The following is a 15,153-nucleotide window of genomic DNA, read 5'->3' as shown; positions in this document are numbered from 1 at the left end:
AAAGCACACCTTGTGCTTTATATAAACTCAAACCAATATCATCTTGGACATCATAAAATTATAAAATACTGACAGGAATTTCATGTTGTTTTGATATCAGTATTTTCAGTATATTGGCAATATTTTCTCAGCCTCAAAAAGGAAAATGTAACCTATTTTATTACAATAATAAAATGTGAATATAGGTGGAAGTTGATGTAGTGCTTAAAGCCAAGTACCTTGAAAGTAAAATATTTTTTCAATCTTAGAGAAACAGTTACATTAAATAAGCATTTGTTCAGTTGATGATGTCAAAGATTATCTCCATATCAGTCAGTCCATCAGGAGTCTGAAAACACGCAATTGAAACTACAAAAATTGGACTTTTCCTATATTGGTCTTTTTTGAGTATCATAAAGCTACATGAACAGAAACATAAACTACATAAACAGAAACAAAATTAAACTAATTTTCTTTCTAGGTTTCATAGGAACCCAACAGAATAAATTCAAAATCCCTTAAGAGGAACCAAAAAAGAATTTAGAAATCAGACAGAAAAAATTCTTCAGTGGAAGAAAACTTATTAGGTGTCTTTTGGCTGCAATTTTGTTTGAACTTATGTTTCTCTCAAGTCCATAATAATAATGGAATCCCAAACCTCTTAGCTTAAAACAATTCCTCATCAGAACAATAGAAGAATACTTCAAGACCACTGTACATTAGAAATAGACAGAAAGGACATTATTTTCCATTGCTAGTACTCAGTTCAGGATAGTGGGTATTGCTGAAGTGAAGAAAGAATTTCAGTCTCTTGTGGTTGTGAAGGAACTCAAAATGAAACTCTATACATCATTTTCAACTGAAGAAATAAGTTTTTAGACATCCAGCATTCCCCTACTTGTTTCCAAAGCACTTTAGTCTCCCCTCAATCCCTATGAAGTCCAAAACACCATTCCCTTAAAATTCTGTCATTCCATCTCTGAAAAGGCTTATACAACATGAATAATTATTATCTCTCATAAGTTCAAGTGTGATTTAATAGGATTTTTTTTACAGTTAAATGTTGTATGATGTCTAAATTACATCAGGGATAAAATCCATCCTTTCTGGGTCTCACATTTGTTTCTGGGTATATTTCTTAGTTTCCTTGCCTTTCTGCATTCTTTGCTGATTCATGTTAGAAACATTTTTTTACCTTGAGGCATGCAGTTTCCTTGTATAGATTTCTATATATACAGATGATCTATTTAAATAGATTAGTCATCATTATACTTAAGATGTACATTAAAATTAAGAAGTGTCTCACAAAATACTAACTCTTTAGCTTTATCTATTCAAGTATTATTTTTCTTCCCTTTGTTTCCATCCTGAGAAATGCCTGGGAGCCATTCAGAAGACCAGAAGCAGCAGGTAATGACTTACAATTGGTATGTAAAGTGCATTGAGATTTCTCAAAATAGCACATTTAAAATATATTTTAGATTATTTACTACTAAACTTTCTTTTACGAAAATCTGTGGGAATAGTTGAGATGGAAAATTCTTGCCTCATAGATTGTGTATATGAGCACAGAAGCTACCAACAAATCAAGATTTACTAAACAGAACTTTGTTTCTCTTCCCTCTCAGAAGTCATCCATAAGAAAAAAAAAAAAGCAAACAAACAAACCAAACAATCAAGATGGAGCCTCCCAACTGTTATGCCACAGTCACATATGAGCCAGAACAAATATTAAGGACATAATTTATTAATAGATATATAGATATAGATATATGTGTATAAGATATATTATAAATAATATATATATGTATTATAATATTAAATATATTATTCAAATTAATTGGAAAAATAAGATAAAATACTACAGCAAAATATGGAGGGCTTTTTAGTCTTTTGACTACAAAAGGTCTGTTCATCTTAGCATTAGCATTAACAAGGAGGCAATACATTTTTATTTAGTAAAACCACTATTTCATTAAATTCAATTAAGAGATTTAATTTTAAGCATCTGAACCCAAAGTTAAAGTTTTAAAATAGTTTATTATGAACGAATAATAATAATAATAATAATAATAATAATAATAATAGTTACAGTAGCAGGAAAAAACATTGCAATATCTACTTCTTGTTATACTTAGAAGTTGATGCCTTCAACCTTCCTGAATTGTACATGAAGCCTAAAGAATCATTTCCAAAAAAGAAAAATTCAGCAATCAAAAGAGGAGGGGATTTAAGTGTCGATTCTTTGAAGTGATACACCTCTGGAAAACATTTTTAAAGCCAAAGCCTAATTAATACTCAGTACAAAGGTCCTTATTCAGCACTCTCCTACTAAAGGTCTAGAATAAGCATTTAATAAAGACCTGACACCCACCCCAAATGAAGCCTCAAATGTACCTTGAAGACAGCAGAGTGTGTCTGCAGGGGAAAGTTCAGACGGAAACACCTCACACAGTTAACACAGGAGACAGTAAAGCAAAGACTTAGCAAGAAACAGAAGAAAAACAGAGGAGAAAAAAAAAAAGAAATGAACTTTCTGAAATCCTTTGAATTGAAGCTAACATACTGAGATGCTGCCTGCTCATTGCTCTTGTCTGCAGCTTCAGAGTCAGTGTCTTAATTTATGACTTTTGTTATAAAGATTCATGCAGCTGCAGAGTAGACTTGTGTTATAGCTATCTCCTGGGAGCCCTCATGAAAATGAGTTGTGTAGCTCAAGAGACTGTCAGGGTGAGTTAAAATGAAAATTATTAAATAAGGTGAGATGGGAAAGTTCCACCAACATTGCTGGAAATCATTACAGCACAGTAGTTACTGCTTAGTGTAAGACCCTATAATGAATTCCCAGGAAACTAGCAGGAGTAGAGTGATGCAAAATGTGTATGTTTCACCACCACAAGGAGATGCATCTTTTGTAATGGATCTTGCCCTGAATCTCAGTGTCCTCTGTCTTCCATCAGATTGAATCCCATTTGAATTCTTCTGAATAATCGAGTTTTGCAGATTTGCACATTTAGCACAATTTAGCGCAATTCCACTTATTTTTTGTACATCCCTTCTAAGTTCCATGGTGACAGAGTGGCAATTAGCTATGGAGCTTGTAATAATTAAAATTGTTTATATGCTTTCCGACTTCTCTCTATGCCCTCTGCCCTGTAAATCTCCTCCCATCAGAAAAAAAAATTGATTATCAAAATCTGAGCAGTTTCAAATAGCTATCATTTATATTTAAACACCCTCAAAAAAATCTTACATCCTGGACTGCCTGTGTTTATTGCCTTATTGCCAATATTTTATCCTTCAGCATGGAAGAAACAATGGTGTATTCACCTGGAGACCAAAGGCAGAATAATGCACTAGGGTCAGAAAGGAAAATTGAATGTGATTTTTTTGTTACATCCTTTGAAAAAGAGTTTGATAGATTGCCAAGAGAACATACAGTATTCCTGAAGACCTCAGGTAGCTGGCAGAAAAACAGTGACATTTCTAGGTAGATGAAGGAAAGTTGTTCATCTGTAGTTGATCTCCATTCTCTATTCCCAAGGCTGGTAGAGCTGAGCTATGGGAAATTACACAATAAACTGAAGCACCAAATTCTACTCAGCCTAGGTAACAGAGAGACAATATATAATTGTCTGTCTTTTGCACATGCTAGTCAATCTGACAGAAGTAGTGACAAAACTGTTTTGGAATGCATTTAAAACTGTATTACATGTGACTATTTTGCCTTTTTGTAGTTTTAATTGCACCTATGTGTATGAGAATGAAAACTAAGAAAAGTCTAATTAAGAAAATGCTCTTGAAATATTTAAATAGTGATTCCAATAATCAAAAATGTTTTAACTATAGGTCTATATTGGCAGACCTTCTAGAAATGGGAAACTGGACTCCTTTTTTACTTCAATAGCATAAGGAAATTTCCATTAATTGGTCAGATAATTTCATGAGATATCAAACTCCTAAATTATTGCTAAATTTATTTGTAGGTATATTACTATTCTGAAACACAGTCTTTATCACTCTGGAAATTGATGAGTTTCCTAAAGAAATATAGAGAAAAAAGCATTGAATGCCCCTTCCCTCACCTCTTTAAACCAGCAAATCTAGCTGATTTATGTACTGTGTCAAGGGGGGCTATTTCTTGTACCACTCTTTCACATTTACACACAGCATTTGATAAAGAGCATATCTATTAGTAAAAACCCAAAAAGTGTCTGTAGCGATCTAATACCAACTATTGTTTACCTATTAAATTATTCTACATAAACTCCCCTGTACAAAATAAACAGAAACAACTACTAAAATTGAAAAAAAAATAGAAGCACCTCCATGAAAAATAAAGACTGTTCTTTCATATATGGCAACAGAAATTCTTTTGTGTGAACAAAAGGGTGGATAGGGGAATAAAAAACAAACAAACAAACAATACAATGTTATAAAAAAAAATAGCATGAGAAAAAAAAAAGATATGACAGAGACTCTATGAAATCACTGGAAAACAAATCAAGACAGAGATGCAGATTGGAAAGTTCAAGTGGAAACAGCTGAAGCTGTAAGAGAAGATGTAAAAAATCCAACAGTACAATGTTTATGAAATGTAAGAAATATATTTAATGCAGTTCAAGAGAAAGACAGTTGAATAAAGGAAATATGAATTGGGAACAAAAATTATGGAACAAAATTCCACAAGGAATAGGGATTTCTGGGAATTGGTATGCTGAAAATAGCAAGGGAAATAGAAAGCTAGTATATTTTTCCCTACCATTTTTATATTGCATACTCAAAAAGCTCTTATAACTTTCACATTTTCACATATAATTCACAGATCAAGGCAATTGCTAACACATTTGATATCAAAAAATAAATACCATATAAAGAAATAAAACAACTGTATAAGAACAACTGTAGAGGCTTAATGACTACAAGTTGTTATGCAGTATGTGCAAAAAGCTGGGATATTCTTAGATTAAATTTACAATCAGAGAAACACATTATACAAAATTAATTACCTAGATGAGTACACCACTCTTGCTGACATTGCCCAAATGAAAATCAAGAAGAGGAAAAGAAATGCCCTCCTTTTTGTTTTTTCTTACCCGTTATCTCCTATCTACCTACAAGGAAAGAAACAGTTATACCAAAAGCTCAGGAAGAAACAAAAAGCAGCAGACATATCCTGAAATACTATTAAAGGGAAATCACATATTTTTGGGCATTCTAAAACAGCAAAAACAAAACAACAGAGAAATCTTTCTCATAGGTAGGCAAGCTAGCTGGTCCTCTGAAAAGAAGTTTACATAACAGAAAGATAATTTGGCATTACAGATGTGGGTTTTACATGCCCTAATGTTGTAATTACATATGGAAAAAATAGTCACTGCAAAGGTAAAAATAAATTTCTCTACCCATGGGATTTTTTAAAGGTAACAGTAGCATTTAGCTGCAGAGTCATCATTAAGTTGTTTTAAATTATTTCAGATAGCAAAGTGTGATGGATTTTTCAACACCATCCTGACTGACATATAGACATCAAATAATCCACACTTATGAGACTCCATTCCTCTTACTGCCTTGGAGCTCCATGGAGAAAATGTCAGAAGACTCCATAAATTCTACAGGTTGTAGCACCTAGGACTTCTTCCAAAAGTGTTCATAATCCAGGCTATTTTTTAAAGTGTAAAGCCTTTCTCTTTTTCAAATATTCCTTTTACCTTCAGTTACATATTACATAAGGTTTATTGATAATTAATTTTTTCTAAATTAATATTTCTTGTTTAGTGACTCAGCTCCAGTAGCTCTGAAACAACAGAAACTGATATATTACTATTCCGTAAAGACCACAGAAAATAAATCTTAGCCATCTTTTTGGATTATCAACTGCTGAATAAGTAATTAGCTTATAATTATTTCACTAGTTTTCAGAGGTTTAATTGAAAGATAGTGGATTTTTTCATATTTGCACTATATGTTTGGTTTTAGACAGCTTGTACCTAAACCTCTAACCCAGCACAAGTACGGATTCTTCTTTCTTTCACATAAGGTTAGTCAGATGTTTTCCTTTGTAAAAATATTATATTGTGTTAATAATATCTTGAGACTGAAAAATGAAGAAGATAAGACCGGAGATGACTTTCCATTCAAGCATTAACACCCTGAATTTTCTAGGGTGTTTTTGTTGTTGGATTTTTTTTTTTAAGTTCTACTTTGTCAAGGTGAAATAGAAAATTTCAAACTTTACTTTAAAATCCTAGCTGCAGCCCTAGCAATCAACCAGAATTAGTTTGATTCAAGTCCTAGACAAAAGTTATTTTTCTTTTTCTTTTATTTTTATCTCAAGTATTAGAAATAATTACACTATTTAGAGTCTAGACTGCCTGTTAATTTAGTAAGCATTAAAAACTTACCTGGTTGGCTGGAACAGGTTGCATCAGTTAAAGCTGGGGTCACAAAAGATAATAGACATCATATGAATAACAGCTTTTGCAACCTCATTACTGTCTACAACTTCCTCACAAGGGGAAGCAGAGGGGCAGACACTGATCACTTCTCTCTGCTGATCAGTGACCTGAGAAAATGATGTGTACTTGTGTCAAGGAAGGTCACAACCACCTGAGGAATGGTTGGTCACTGGAACAGCCTCCCCAGGTAAGTGGTCACAGCATCAAGCCTGTCAGAGTTCCAAAAATATTTGGATCATGCTCTCAGGCACATGGTGTGACACCTAGGGATGTCCTGTGCAGTGCCAGGAACTGCAGTTTGAGGGTCCTTTTTGGTCCCTTCAAACTCGAGATACTCCATGTTTCTACAATTATTAGTAGAAGAAGTATCACATTCCTTACAGAAGGAAGCATGAACTGTAGCTCCAATTTTGTTATGAAGAGAATTTTAAGGAAAGCCTAGCAGTGCCTGCAATTAAAAGACCACAGAAATGCTGAACCAGTGCAAGCAGTTCTGGCCAAACACCTTCCCGCCTGGATTAAAGGAGATTAGTCATCTGTTTTATCTAGTTGGGCTTCACTGGGAAAGAAAACCCACTGGAATCCTACCTAGCTGTACCATGAAGATGAATGAAGTGTGAAAAGCCAAAAGAGGCTTAGAAGATAAATAGTCACCCCAAAAAAAAAAAAAAATCCCATATTCGGAAGGTTTTTATGTTGGGAAAAAAAACCCTGAATATTTACTGGGCTACCATCTGATTTATCATTCCTTTTTTGAAAAATAAGACAGTCAAGACTGTTGTTTACCAATGTCTTAAAATAGCAGATTTAATAGGAGTTCAACGAATTTGTAACAATAAGTGTGGAGTCATGATCAGGGTACTTTCTCCTGGGACTGTGTGTAGCTTATCACTAAACACAAGCTTTAATGGATTTCTTAATGGATAGCATTAACTGAAGCACCACTCACAAAAATGAAAACCAGCCACATTACACTAGGTGACCAATCCAGCACCTTACATGGCCAAGGAGATTCATTCTAAATAGTCCAAATAAAGGATTCTAGGCACACTGACTCCCAATATAATACAAAAATTAAAAACCAAAACAAAACGACAAACAAAAACCACAAAACCCTCTAAATATTTCAAAAAATGTTATTCAAATACAAATGGTTTTGTTTTATTCAACAACAGTAATGAAATTTTTTAAAAAGTTGCAGAGCAGGGGGGTTCTAGTGTTTTTTGTATAGAAAAATACTAAATTCTTATATACAAACAATCAATGCTCCATAACAAAACACTATCAGCCCTTGAAATTTTCATTAGAAGCGGGTTTATCATTGCCAGACCCAAACAGATGGGTCACATAAGATCCTCACCTGCTGAAAATATATGAGAACCATATGCAATCAAAGTTGTATTGCCATAGCAAGATTTTTAAAGGTTATCTAATTGATGCTTTGATTAGATGATGTGCAAGATGAGCTGTGTTCTGCTATGCTGTCTTTTACACTAAATGTGAGTGGTTAACTCCAGAGATTATTTAAGACTCCTTTATTTTTGAAAAAAATATTGAAGATGGCTATTAGAAAGCATTCTTATATTCATAAATAGGTACAAGAAATTATTAAACACTACTAAAAATCAATGGATTTGGTACCCTGATGACCAAAGACATTTTACGAAAGAGAGTTAAATGAGTTATGAAATAGATCTTTCTTGAACAAAAAGGGATTTGAAAAGCTTGCAAACAAGACTGTAAAAGTTCTTAATCTGCAAACAGCACTGCATGTACACAGGCAGATAATGAGCACTGCATGTACACAGGCTATAACGAACAGATAATCTAAACATGACATTAAAACAAGAGTAAGGGATGCAGTGCCATCCTCAGCTGGCATAAAAATTATTTTGCTTATCATAAACAGAGATATGGAAACTACAAGATAAAAGAAATGAAATGGCATAACCAATGACTGAAGAAATATTTTTGCAGCTCTACCCAAATGATTTGCACAGAGAGTGACTGTCAGAAGCACAACACAGTAAAAACACAATTAGTCAGATAAAATCCAGCCACTGTTTCTGTAAATATAATTGCACACACAGTCATGCTAGCCATTACCTGCTGTGGAAGGAACAACTGTGAAACACAGAGAGATGATTCATTAATCTGACTCATGTCTCTCTCTGTTCCTCAACCAGAGAGGAAACTATCTACATTTATATCTGAGGTCCATGTACTAGTCAAGGGTAATACAGGCATGCAAGGCAGTGCAAAGGTCCCATTTTATTCCCAAAGTAGCAGAGGCTTTTCTTATGTGCTATTTCTCTTCCCAAGGAACTTGCTAGCAGAAAAAGATTTCACTGATTTCTTGACTCATTCCTCCCATATATTAAGGTCAGGTCACCAATCAGGGAACAAAGCAAATACATGAGACACTGATGAGCAATTACTTAGTTTAAATAGAAAGAACTTGCAATAACCCACTTGCTTATAGTCCACATGTACTGTTTGTCTTAACAAATTATTTCTCAAAAATGAATAGCAAGAGCTCCTCTGAGCTGTATGGTAGCATCCCATTGACTAGCAAAAAAAAAAAAATGGAAGAGAGATCTGATGCAGATGTTTGAGGCTTCAGAAGCAGTTAAAGGCATTTACCTCTTGTTCTTTGCTAGCAGTTCAGCACTGCACTTTAAACTTCTCAAAATCATGTGCACTATTACTAATAATCTTGTTACAGAAATCTTAATAATACATAATGTACAGTAATTTTTTTGGGTTTCTAGGCTGCACACAACTGTTTAACTGCAGAGGAATTTGTTGTCTGGGTTAGGCTAACTGAATAAGTGTTCAGAAAACAGCAAATATGGCAAAACAAGAGGCAACAGATAAGTTAGAGACAGAGCCAAGAGGAATGGCTCAATTTCACAGAGACCTGTGAGAGAAGCAGATAAATTCCACAGGTCATCCCAGAAGCCTATGGGGGCTCTTTTGGACAGTCAAGTCTTGCAAAGTTCACACCGCCCAAATGACTATCTGTGTACGACTCTCGAAAGCTGAGACTACCTGGGTAATGCTACCAGAGATACTGAGCTTCAGTGTACTTGTAGGAAAACTAAGGCAAATAAGGAAAAGGTAATTATAGGCCCTGGTTATCACACAACACTTTAACTCAGATGTCCTTAAGTCTGTGATTCCTCCTGTGAAATTTCTTTGGCCAAACATACTAGAATATGTTAACCACACAACTTCACTACTCTGATGTCTCCACTAGATATGCTAGATATGTTGTACAGGTGTGTACCTACGTGAACAAAATTCCTACAAGCTCCCATATTTCAGGAGTTGCACTGGTCTGTTTAACTTTAGAAATAAATCTTCCCTGATTAATTAGTTTTTGCCCAGTTTTCCATCTCCAGTACTCAAAGCTATGGACAGGAAAAAAAAAAAAAGAAAGAAAAAGAAAAAGGAAAACTCCACAACCAAAAACCTCTATCTTAAAAACTGTTTGTAGGCACTATCAAGAAGAACTTCTTTTTGTGAGGGTGACCAAGCACTGGAACGAATTGCTGAGGAGTAGGTGTACTCTCCCTCTCTGGAGATATTCAAGAACCATCTGGAGAAAATCCTGTGCAATGTTCTCTAGGATGACCTTGCTTGAGCTGAGAGGCTGGACCAGATGACCCACTGTGCTTCATTCCAACCTGGCCCAGTCTTTGGTTCTTTAATCTTGCATTTTTTCTATCAGAAAGTGAAAATTCTCCTGTATGCATGCTGGTTTGCATTGTATCCATATATGCATTGGTTTTTTTTTCTTTCTTTAAGTGGAGGAGATCCATAAGCAGGATGAATGGAATGCCTTTTCTGTCTTAAGAAACTGTGCATTAGACAACATGGTATTTGTAAAACAGGTAAAAGTAACTATAAAAATGACAGTGTTAAATAACAATGTTCAGTTATCAGTGGAAGTCAATATTGACATAAGAAAGACAGTGACATTTTCTTGTGTTTGTCTGACTACTTGATACCTTGTTTTTTCTAACATCTATGCATATTGTCACAACTTTCTCAGGAAGAGAAGATGACACCAAAACAACAACAAAAAATTCAACTCTCAAATTTTATTCGTGTAACAGTGTCTATGAACACATACTATTTCATCATATTAATTAATGAATGCTGTTATATTAATCTTTAAGAAATTAGTTTTGTGCTAATACTAAAACACACAAAATTATGTTCATTCTTACTCATCTTTTCAGAGCAGAAATACTTATTTTTATTTCAGTTTGCTTTTTACTGTTTTTCCTAAGCTTCTTTTCTGAGGCAGAGAGACAGTTCTTCATTCCAGCAAGGTAGGCTTTTATAACTTTTGTGTTACTCCTTTTTTTTTTCTAGATATGTCACCTCAGTTCTTCCTTAAAAAGTTCTATATTATTCTAGAAAAGTTGTTTTTAATTTAAACAAAGTCAGACCTTACTAATGGTCTTAAGATTCATTTGAGTTTCACACAGTGGACAATTTTCACAAACTAGTTTAAAACTATTTTTATTACTTAAATATTACTTTACTTAAATATTACTTAAATAGCAAACTGTGTTAAATATACTAATCCCACTGATGGCCATAGACTTTGTATATGCAACTTTATTTCATGCTTGTGAAAATTTTAGCTTTCATTCTTGTCCTGACTACTTCACAGGAATGTATAAACAGGTAGATAAACAGAGATTTAATGTTCAAAACACAACACCAGCAAATCCTCAGAAACAGAAGGGGAAGGAGAATCTAGGTTAATCAGTAGGATCATGTCTTAGGTTCTGATTGAGCAAACAAAAAAAGAGTTACTTAACTTTAGGCCTATTAAAGAAAAGCTCATTCACATTAATTGGCTTGTCTGACTAAAACTTAGTTTAAAATGGAACATTTTAAAAATCACATTATTGGTATTTTATGGTGCTAGAAGAACAGCTTCTATGCACAGATAAGATTATAAGTATAAATTCACCAGGAAAAATTAAGAATGAAGAAATCAAGTTTCAAAATAAGTTTGTCTTCAATTATCACAATAGTAGTCTAATGACAAGTGAAACCTTGTAAGATCACTTTGATATTGTTCATAAATGCATGGTATTGTTCATAAAGGTGCGGTGCATGATACAAGTCTTTCTACTGTGAGTTGGAGACTTTCAAGAAATCATTCACAGTGTGCTTAATAGGAAAAAAAATTGGACTGCATTCAGAGAGAGCCTCAAACGGTAACTTGCATGTTTTCTGGAGTTAGCCTTTTTTCTGCAAGTGAGCAGGATGAGGGTTTAGTGATGTTGAGCATCACTAAATGAGCACCAGAAAAAGAACTGAAGGACTAGCAAAACTGCACTCTCACTTTAATGGAGATGGAAAGCATTTCACAGCAAGAATCCATATCTGGGCAAGGACTTGTATCTCATTCCCATTTTGAGCCTTATTCAACAGTTCTTACACTGTGCTCAGAGAACTCTATTCAAGCAAGTCATGAGAATGGTGGACAAAGATACCTAAATAAACATGAAAACTATCTTGAACAAGTTTTACTAAGTTATATCCTACTTATGAAAGCAGTCATCCAGCAAAGATACTAGAGAGAGAGTAATTTAAAGAGAGATAGAACAATGAAAAAGAAATTTTAATGTGCAACAGCTTCCCAGTTGGTTTTTTATTTTTTGTGGGGTTTTTTTGTTTTCAAATGAGGCTTGGAATATATAGAATAGAAACAATCAAGACAAATAATAACTAAAATTGTGTACCTATAATTTAATCTGTAACCTGCTACTTTTGATTAAAGTTAATAAATATTTAATTGTCAAAAGTACATGAATTTCCTCATATTCTAACATAGAGCTACTATTACTAGATATGGATTGGGCCGTTTGTGAGACTACTAGCAAAACCTCATCAGCCTTTAAGAATAAAAAGGATTCAGTTATCAACAAGAAACAATCTTCAGCAGAAGACTGATCATTATCAAAAAAAAAAAAACCCAAAACAAAATCAAACAAACAAAAAACTACCCACAGTGATTAGAAAAGCTTAAAAAGCTAATAAAAGTTCATAATCCTGATCTGATGCAGATTTAATAGTATTAAGGAAGCTTTAAACCTCTTTCTTCTTCATAGAGAAATTGCATAGGAGGCTAAGGCAACTTAGCAAATAGGACACTAAAGGGCTGCTCTTTAACCCCAGCTGATCTTTAACCTCAGGTGACGGCTGATGGAATAAGAGCTTGAATTGCAACTATCTTCTATCCCAAACCCCATCCTATGAGGAAAAACAGCCATGAAATATTTTGTTTGTTTGTTTTCTGAGGCAACATCACTTTTCAAGGAGCAGAACAAAGCTCCATTTATTTTCATGGTTATGAAATCACCTCCTACACACCATCATCACCAGAAACATCATGCAGCTTGCTGTAAATTTTAAACTTGAATACAAGTTTTCTTTTTCTAAAAGTCTGAATTGTGAGGTGCTGAATTTATTGGGTTTGTACACATCTTGATATTGAGCAGTCTGTAAAAGATACCTGTGTCAGATTTAAGCAACACTGACAGGTGTTAAGCACTTGTTCCTGACCCTTGCACGAAAATGAAGAGCTCTTACATGATTGTTGCAATAATGCAGATTTGCACATGAGAAGGAAAAGAGGCACATGAAAACATACATACACTGAACAAAATATCCAGTAAGAATATTCCAGTAAAGAATATTCAGTGCTTAATCCAAAGGTAATGAAAAAAAATAATAATGATGAACTAAAACAATTCTGAATTGACACTGATGAATTATTAGAGTAATAATATTTTGTAGTATTTCTCCTAAATAACAGGAAGCAAAAAAGGCAGTTATCTGTTTTACTATTCCAAAGAATCAAATACTCTGTTTTGGTAATCTAAAGAACCTATTTCTATAAGGTATGAAATTTATAAAATAGTGAGTTCTATGTTTTCTAGATTATATTAGCTTTTGTAGCAATTTACCTAATACTTTCTACCACATTTCATGAAAACAGATATTCTTGACTTCCGTTAGTTATACAAATAGAGAGAAAATAGTAAAAAGGAGTTCAATGTTATACTGCACTACAACCATTACTCTTGGAAAACACTGGGGAAAGGACTGAAATTCATTAAACTGCAGTCTTGTCTTCTACAAATGTTTTCATAATCAATTATATTGATCAGTTTGGACTCCAGATTTTTAATTAATAAAAAGTGTGTTGTGCGGGGTTTTATTTGGATTTTCTATTTCAAAATCTGAGTTTATGTTTTCTTTAGAAACATACAAAGCCCAGTTTAATTAAATAATGTATATATAATTAAAAAGAAAAAGGACAAAAAATAAAGAAGAAAAATGTAATCAGGATTCAAAATATGTCCAACATAACTTCTTGACGTTTACATTTCCAGTTATTCTGTCTGTAAACAGGAAATATGTATCAGAGCAATTCTTTTTGGGAACAGCATCTCTCCAGCTCTGACAGCAAAGGACAGAGCTTGAGCTCCACAATATGACCAGGCATTTGGGTTAAAGGCCAGTGCTGCCTGTACTGTGCTCAGACACCACATGTACACTCACACATGTGTAAGCCAATTTTCTAAGAACTCATCCCAGTGTATTTGCACTATACCAGGGATTTTGTCAATCAGGGACATCTCCCGCTGTAAAAAAAGGTCAAGAACAGACCAATATATTATCAAGAGGCAGAGTTCCACCCTGTTCATTTCAGCATGTGTTCAAACAAATGTCTAAGAAATACAGCCTGCTATGAGGAAACAGGAGTTTAATGCATGAACAAGGACATTTGGTATGTAGTTTTCCCATTTAAAAGAGATTACTAAAGGATAAGTATGTCCTATATATAGACTGTAAGATGCCCTTAACATACCTTGGATAGAAAATCATTCAAATATGCCATGTTCATAGACTACTGAAAGAAACAATTAACTTATTTTAGCAAACAGATAAAAACAAATGCAAAGCACGCATATATGTCAATAATATTTGGTCCTGAACACTACCTAGCCATAATTTCTTCCAGTAAATGTCCTATTAATTTTTACCATACCCTCCAAGTCTTTTGCCTTATATATACATGAAAGAAAGCAAATTTTCTACTATCAGTAACTAAATTTTACCAAAAACTTAATTATATAGCTAAACATCTTGTGGATTGTAGTGAGGTTTTTTCCTCCCTTTCATCTTCAACCCTTCACTGTTTTTATTATATGGACTGTAATAAATCAAAATGTTTTTTTATGCAATCTGGTTATATACATACACAATCTTATTCTAAACACAGGCATTCTAAATACAGGGAAAAATCTCTCTGCATTTCTAAAATTCACTTTCTGATGCACATCTATTTTCTCTTGATAGCAAAGAAAAAAACCAAAACAACAACACCACCTCTTCAAAAGCAGTATTTTAGAATAAAGAAGTTATAAACAGGAAGGGTTCCATCTCATCTACTACCACTGCCTTTAGCAATGGTGTTATGAAAGTAAGGTACTAGAGACCACACTTTTTTCTAATTCATTTTTTACTGCATTTTCACCAGGGAGAAAGAAAATGAGACTCCAGGGAAGCTGACTACACATTCTAGTGCTAAGACACAACCTACAAGATGAGAATTGTTTGATATGTAAAAAAATAACTGAAAAAATAACTTACTGAAAGCAAACAGTTTATGGTACAG

The 15,153-nt window shown here is 33.8% G+C and overlaps 1 protein-coding gene across 9 annotated transcripts in view; it reads right to left on the bottom strand.

Annotated features, from left to right (window-relative positions):
- Positions 1 to 15,153, bottom strand: part of CDH18 (cadherin 18) — a 495,321-nt gene that overhangs the window by 163,021 nt on the left and 317,147 nt on the right. The window lies entirely within an intron of this gene.

Source organism: Zonotrichia leucophrys, chromosome 2, assembly GCF_028769735.1.
Source record: "Zonotrichia leucophrys gambelii isolate GWCS_2022_RI chromosome 2, RI_Zleu_2.0, whole genome shotgun sequence".
In the NCBI taxonomy this organism is placed as follows: Eukaryota; Metazoa; Chordata; class Aves; order Passeriformes; family Passerellidae; genus Zonotrichia; species Zonotrichia leucophrys.
The sequence above is the reverse complement of the archived record's forward strand: the minus strand, read 5'-3'. Positions and strand labels throughout refer to the sequence as shown.